This window comes from Lichenostomus cassidix, chromosome 2, assembly GCF_008360975.1.
Source record: "Lichenostomus cassidix isolate B80296 chromosome 2, HeHo_3.0, whole genome shotgun sequence".
Lineage (NCBI taxonomy): Eukaryota > Metazoa > Chordata > Aves > Passeriformes > Meliphagidae > Lichenostomus > Lichenostomus cassidix.
Genome location: NC_139482.1, coordinates 68,031,241 through 68,039,048, shown reverse-complemented (window position 1 = coordinate 68,039,048; position 7,808 = coordinate 68,031,241).

Below are 7,808 nucleotides of genomic sequence, written 5' to 3'. Positions count from 1 at the left end.
TATCATTCTCAATAATTTGGTAAGTCTTGGCATTTGCAGGAATAGTCCAGATCCTGAAAACACCTTCTATAACCCAATGAATGATCTGGGAGCATTCATGCTGTTACCCTCATGTAGAAGGCACAGAACCACCTGTACTTTCTTACAAAGTGCTATAATTTTGCCCACCACAGTTTGTCCTTTTTTGCCCTTTCTTTTTTTTTTTTTTTTAAATTTCTCTTGTGGTTTTAAGAGCCATGGTTTCCATTATCTCATTTTAAACAAATAAGGCTGAGTGTCTGTAGCGACTCTCTGAAACACCAGTGTCACAGTCTGCTTGCACACAAAGCAGCTGAAAAGAGTTTCAAGTCTACATCTCCATCTCAGGATGTGTTTTTACCTTGTTCAGCATATAATGGCAGTTCCAGTAATATGCATAACTTTTAATTTTTTTCTTTTTCATTTCTTCCCCCCCCCAAGAAAAAGTGCATCGTATTTCAGTCAGGATATTACCATTTCCCTTTTCCTTTCTGGATTTCAGAAAACTTAGTATATCATTGATTTTCTTTGTTCACTGAAGAATCTCACCTATTTTGTAGTCATATACAAAACCCCAACAACTCCAGAATTTGCCTAAATCAATATTTTTTTTTTCCCCAAAAGAAGAATCAGAAACAATGTAAAAGTTTTTCCTGGGCTCTTAGTTACAAGTAATTTGCACTCAAAATTTGCAGTTAGAAAAACTAAATCTATTGTCAGTGGGTTTCTGAACAGTGGAATCACTGCTGGAAAAAAGCCCAAAACAAACCAAAGAAGAAAACCCAGGGCAAACAGAGAGAAAAGCTGTGTTTTCCAGAGCTATAGACGAAGCAAAGCATAAATTATGGTTGATGAAATACCACCAAAGTACCATGAGTTACCTCAAAATCCCAAACAGGCATTTGGCATTTGACTGTAATTGCTGGTGGTGGGGGAAATTTTGAAGACTATCCAATGTCCCTTGCCTTTTCAGCAGCCAGTTTAAATCCAGTACACATGCCTGAAGGTAGAAACCTAGCATACTTCTACAGCTGAAGGTAAGATTTGGAGGCCTCCAGAGAGCTACACCGAGCGCACAAAACTACCTTACATCAGTTGTTACATGTCTATCCACCCTAATCCTTCCAGTCAGCCATGTTAGCACTGCTCAGGTTAAAGCATGTGCTTTTCTTCTGTATTCTTTAAACTGTAAGAATAGTGTAGGATTTCAGGATCTTAAGGGAAATGTATTTTCCAAAAATCTTCAATATCCAGCTAGTATGGATTATTTTGTTGACTTCACACACACACCCACACACACACCCACACCCACACCCACACACACCCCACCCACACACACACCCACACTGTATTTTTTGTCAAGGTCCAGGATGTGGTGAGGTAGAAAAATCATTTTCCTTAGCTATGGATTGTACTGGAAAGGTGACTTCAGTAGTTCCTTACAAAGTGAACCCCCTAAACACCTAGAGGGCAGAGTGACACGACCCTGAACATGACCCTTCATCCCTTGTGTCTTGGCACAGTGAGTCTTGGGTAATGATCTACAAAACTGAGCCCCAGGGAAGCAGGGCTACCACCACACCTTCCTCACTCACTCTCCTTGGTGAGATGAGGACTCCCACCCAGCTGAAGGAGAGCTGAAAAAGTCCTTTCACCTTGCCTTGGATCTGTGGGGAGAAAAGTGGCTACATCTCCTCCCGCAGGGACTTTGTGCAGGAGGGGAAGATGCACCAAGGAGAGAAAAACCTTATTGGAAAGATAATGTGGCAAGCCCTTCCAGCTTTTAATTTTTTTTCCTCTTCACTTTTCAGGGAGGGGTGATAGGAATCAGAACACATCCCAGGATTTTCAGCCTGGACTGTGCTACTACAACTTGGCTGATACCCTGGGGAGAGATGATCTGTCTGAAATTCCTCTGAGGCTGTTAGGGGACTGTACTCCTTCGGGCCTGAAGAGCACAAGTTTTACAAGTCTCTGGAGAGAGTGTGAAAAATACCATTTAACTATTTAACTGGATTGTCCTCCCTGACAGCAGTGGAAGAGGACATGTCTATGCTCCTGCTCACAGGGACCTTCTGGCAGTGAATTTTCAGTTCTTATGTACAGCAAGAGAAGAGAATAAAGACTGAAAGATCTTGACTTTCTACCAGAGTCCACATACAAAACCCACTTTGTTCTTACTTCCAGATAACAAACAGGTGGTAATTAATAGAATCAGTCTGTACAATCCTGCTTGGAACTTGATCTGAAAATTATTCAGTAATACTATGTATTCTACTGGGTGTACATGGAATGCAGATATTCAACATATTGCTTGTTTCCAGGTGTTTGTGACAATTTATTAATTTTTTTTTTTCCTGAGAGGGGAAAAAAGCATCTATTTACTAAATTCTGTCATCATTATAATGTTTAGTCCCCAAGGCCAGAGCAATTATTTCCCATTTTCCATTGGTATCCAATACCCTCCAGCTGTACTGTAGATTAGCAGACACAGGTACTAAATTTAGTAGAATTAGAGTGCAAAAATACTAATTAAACTAGTCATGACAGCCACTGCCTTCAGCAGTGATGCTTTCCAGGCATCCTTGGGAAAAAAAAACCCCATAAATTTACAGGTTTTCCAAGGAGCTGTGCTGGGCACAGAGGCCTGCTGAGTGCAACCCCCAATTTAGCTCCATGGGGTGCAGTGGCTCTTCCCCTATGTTACCTCATCTGTGAGGTTCAGTAGAGGACCAGCACATTCACAGCCTGGAGAAAGAGGTGCACTCAGCTGTCCCAAGGAGAGGGTAGTGTGGCACTTTGTGTTACCAGGGGTTTGTGCTACCTGGATAGAAGTTCAGTGTGCCCTGGATCCAGTCCACCTCTCTTTTTGGAGCTCACATCTGAAAGAATCATTCTTCTCTGCAGCAGAAATAGCAGCAGGATGGTGTAACCCAGCAAAGGAAAAGATAATTTCTCTAATTGCCACTGCTAAAGATGCACTCTGGGGTCACTGCTCTCAAGTGAGGATTTTCTTGGTTTTTTTTTTCACTCTTCATGAAGATGGTAAAAATGAAATTTCTCTGAGCAATTTCTACCCTCATTTATGCAAGAGCAATGACATTTCTTTTAATCATGCCTTCCTTTTAGTGACACCATGGAAACCTCGGGATTTTTAAATTATTTGAACAGCATAATTCACTGGGAATTTGAGAACAATTCTCCTGGTATGCCAGCAAAAAGAACTCAGCTTGCTCTACTTGAAAGCAAAAGTAAAGGTCTTAAAAGAAACTAAATGCAACAAACAAAATCCTGAGCTTGGAGCTGTACTCACTTGGAGGGAAATTCATGACTAGTAAGATCTACCACAAAATGTACCAATTAAGTCCTAGCTGAGTCCTCAAAATAGGTGTTCAAGATGCATGTTTTGTGCCGATACTCTCTGCAGGAGTGAATTGGACTCCAAATTCTATTTGCTGAAACTAAGACAAAGCCAGCAATGCTTCCTGTGGATCCCAAGCTTACTCTTTCAAGGCTCACTCAAGCTGCTGGAATTTCGTGGAATAATTAATAAATGGGTACAAATGCATTTTGGAGTTTTAGTCTGAATGCGTTACCAACATTTAAATGTACTGTGTAGCTGTGTGTTGCAGTTGTATTGCTGTGTCAAACTTCTCCAGAGGGTGCAACATGCAGAGAAAACTGGCACATCCCTTTCTAGACAGCTTACACTGAGCTGTCAGCAAGAGCAGAAATGGACTGATAAGCAGCTGGTGTCATCAGCTGTCTGCAAATGCAGAGGATACCATTGACACAGATGAGATGAAAACAATACGAGTAGACGCAGCAGGAGTGTCCCCACAGGCCAAGTGGTATTTCATGCAATTGTATGAGTTAGCTCGTATTGCTTCCTCGAAACTTAAGAACTTATCTTAAACAATAAGTGCAGCTTATCAGTTCAGCACAAGTAAACTGATAAGCTGAGCTCAATATATTAGACTTTGAATATTGCAGTCATATTTGATTTGCATACTGGTGAGATTGAGAAAAGCTCTTGAAACCAGAGGGTAAAACAGACCCATGAAACATTTTGAATTTGCAATCAAGTGAATATTAATATAACACGGTGGATCCAGTGATGGTCTGGCCCTAAGTTCTGTTTTACAAGACAAGTATTTTTATGAAATAATTTTTTTCTGTATGGAACATTTAATTATTTTTCCTAAGGTAGAGCAGGAAAACTGCATATATCTCTGTACCCCTGAATTCTGTTGTTTGCTCTCTCAGGTAAGCAGTTGGCACCACTTTGTTACACAATCCATAAGAATTTAAATCCTCAGCCACTGAATGCTAGTCCTTTGTAAACAAATTCTGGCTGTTTTATCCCTTGATGCAGAGCCCATTGCAGCACAACCCTACACCTCTGCCTCATCTCACTTTTTACCATCTCCACGTATGACTGGGCTTTAGTTTCACCAGAGCTGTATTCTGAGCTAATTAGCACATAGCAGTGAGCTGGGGAATAGTTGGGTGACAGCCATTGTCTGACACAGATAGCAGCTAAAGGTGTGAAATTTCAACAACAAGGTTAAGCGCATGGATAAATTACCACAAGGCATAACACAAGCTAATAAAAGCTTTCTCTGTTAGACCACACACAACTACAAAAGAAACCTCACAACATCACTCTGCTTACTATTACATGTTACATGGACTGCAAGTTTCATTGGAAGATCATAAATCTGCATTCAAAGGCTAATCTTTGCAGCTTGTCGTGTAGTATATTCCCCAGGGTCATCTCACAGAGGGAGAGATGGGGGAGGCACAGCAAGTGATGATCTGCAGGTGTTACACACCACGATGGTGACAAGTCTGTCATGAGGATCCAGAGATTCTGATTGTCAGTACCAGGGCTGTAATGCACACCAGACAAGTCTCCCCTCATCCATCCATCTTTCCTGACTCCATTTCCCCTCTGAAAATTAAGAACTGCCAGACCCAAGAATTGTTTGAGCAAAGCCTTCTCCCAGGCCCCTTTAACACTCACACACCACCCATGAAGACTCTGTAATTGGTGAGGTGGCAGTGGAGCTGTGGTGGAACTACAGTAAAATAGACTGTGCTGTACTGTCCATTTTTGTAAGCATAATAATGAGTCCACAAGGGACGGCCAATAAAGCCGAATTATTCCATCCATATGGTCCAGCTCTCAGAGGCTGGAAGGTTTGATCACTAATTGTGTGCTGTTGGAAACAGGAAAAATAATGTAGGATCCTGAATTGTTACTATGAAAAAGTCAACTTTGATTAGGCTTTTGATGTTATTTATTCTGCAAATCTTCCAGCTCCCTGCTGGAGGTCTGACAAGCAATTCCTTCCTCCTGCACTGCTGCTCCTAGAGAGAAAGTGCTTGGTCATGGCTGGGCAAAAAAGCATTGGACAGCAATTACTTTTCAGGATATAAGCACTCCTTCTTAAATTGACTGTAGCGATCATTTAGGAACAACATGATTTACTTCCTCCCCTGACAGACATTGTGCTGCCTGTGCAGTGTTTTCCTCAGAGCCAAGTCCCACTCCACTCCCTCAGGTCAAGTAGCTCAATTGAAGTGACCTGTGGGGTCATGAGCTGACATCCCTGAGGGGGTAGGTTCAGGGACTTAGGGTGGGAATGGAGGTCTGTATCAGTCCTCCCATAAGCCAGCAAGGCGCCCAACCCATTAAGCCACTGAGCACCTTTGAACTTGAGATTTAAGCTACACCAGTGGTTTTAATAGTCTTATTCAAAAAACATCAGAGGAGGGCAGGTATTTTACTCTGCCAAAGAAGGTATCTTAGACCACATCAAATATACTCCAGGGCAAGTGTGTCTGTTCTTTTATTAATTGCAACAGTATGATATTTCACCTCAGTCAGGTGCATCCTCTGAGGTTGCCTTTCCCTTCCCTCCCCTGTCACACACAGTTGGGACCTGCCATTTGCAGGGACAGTGGCAGATGTTCCCCTGTTTTTCTCATGTCTCAGTGGAGAACTTGCTCTCAGCCCTCATCATAACTGTTATTTACAGACATCTGGTAGATTATTCTAACAGAATGACCTGTTTATTTTGAAAAATAATTTTTAAAACATTCCAGCTATCTTAGCTAAACTGCCAGAAATAAGAGCAATAATATTGAGAAATAATTCTGTAATGACTGGTGATAAGTCCATGATGACAAACACACAGAGCTTCTTCATCTGTATGTGCTGGAAAATCACAAAAATCCAGAAGCCACCACACCGCAGAGAAGGTGCCTTGCTGATATTTAAAGGATCATCAATATAATTGAATTGAAAGAGATAGAATTTCTAACTTCCCTTGACAGCATGCAACCTAAGTGTAGTTAAAAATATAGCCAGTGGGTTTTCAAGTGCAGGGTAATGCAGTGTTAGCAATTTAAGGTTTGTGCTCTTACACACAGAAGTTGCACACTTGGCAATTTTAGGTTTCAGTCCTAGAGGTAGAACTGTGAGATTTATAGGGGATGACAAAAATGATTTTGACCCACTGTCCTTTTCTGCAACTCGTATCTTTGCCCTTCATGCCGTTGCTCGTGATTAACATTTGCAAACATGGAGCCTGGGAAAAGCATGGGTCCTGCACTGGCACCACCCTTGCCAGAGCTCAGAGCAGCTCACTTTCAAATATGAAAACTAAGTCAGAAAGCTGGTGATCCCTCCCCAAGACTCTTCATTAAGATTAGTAAGTAGTCACTCCCCAAATTCCTCAGCAGGCTTCCTGTAGCCAGGGAGTGCTCTTGGCAATTGCCTGCACAAGTGGGGCTGCAGAACATGCTGTGTTTCCTTTTGCCCATTGAGTGAAGAGGCTGCACCATCACTCTGTCTCCAAAGCATATCCTGTATGCTCCACTTGCATATATAATTTGGTGCAGGCCACATCTTGACAATACAATATTTAATTTTTGTATGCCCTCTGGCATGTAAGCCTGTGTTCCATAGTAGCTCCACAGTTGGAGGAATTACAGGCACCTATTTTTTTCCATGTGGATTCTCTGCCTTAAAGGATCAGTTCATTAGCTTGTGCCTTAGTAAGAATGTTAACACAATCTTTCCTGCTGAACTACCATCTATTTCCTGCAAACTTACAGAAATTTAGTATCATTGATATCTCAAGAACATTTATCTAGTTGGAATGAAATTTGTCAACAAATTCAAGAATAATTAAGTAGGAAGACAGACAGACAACATGACTGTCAAGCTTTGCTTATCTTAAGAAACCAGGCTACAAAATCCACAAATGAATACAACAAAGACGGCAGAGGCAAGCTCTGTCTCCCCCAGGTCTGTAAGCAACAGCATCCTTCCTTCTGATAAAGAAAAGCAGTGTTTGTCCCAAAGGAGAGGAAGAAAACACAATGTGAAAAGCAGTCTGCTTAGGAAGTATTCTTAGCAGGAAAAAAAAAAAAGAAAAAGAAAAGAAAAGAAATTCCAAGTTATTTCTCTCAGTCCTCAAAAGGCCCTTCTCTTCACAAGAATAATTCACAAAACTGAATGAAAACCCTCAGCCAGGTGTGCTCATACAGTGTTGGATGCCATTTGACAATGTCAAGAGGCAGCTTTGCCCTCAAAGCCATGTGGTAAAAATGGACTTTTTGGTTTGAGGGCTTTGAAGACAGAAGCCCTTTGACCATTTCAAGGACAAATATAATCCATTCAGGAGAATGAATTTCAGCATGGGCCACTTTTGGCCATTCAGTGCCTATGACTTGCTAGTGAGGGGTAGAAGGAGCCAACAGACAAAGTAAAATCCTGT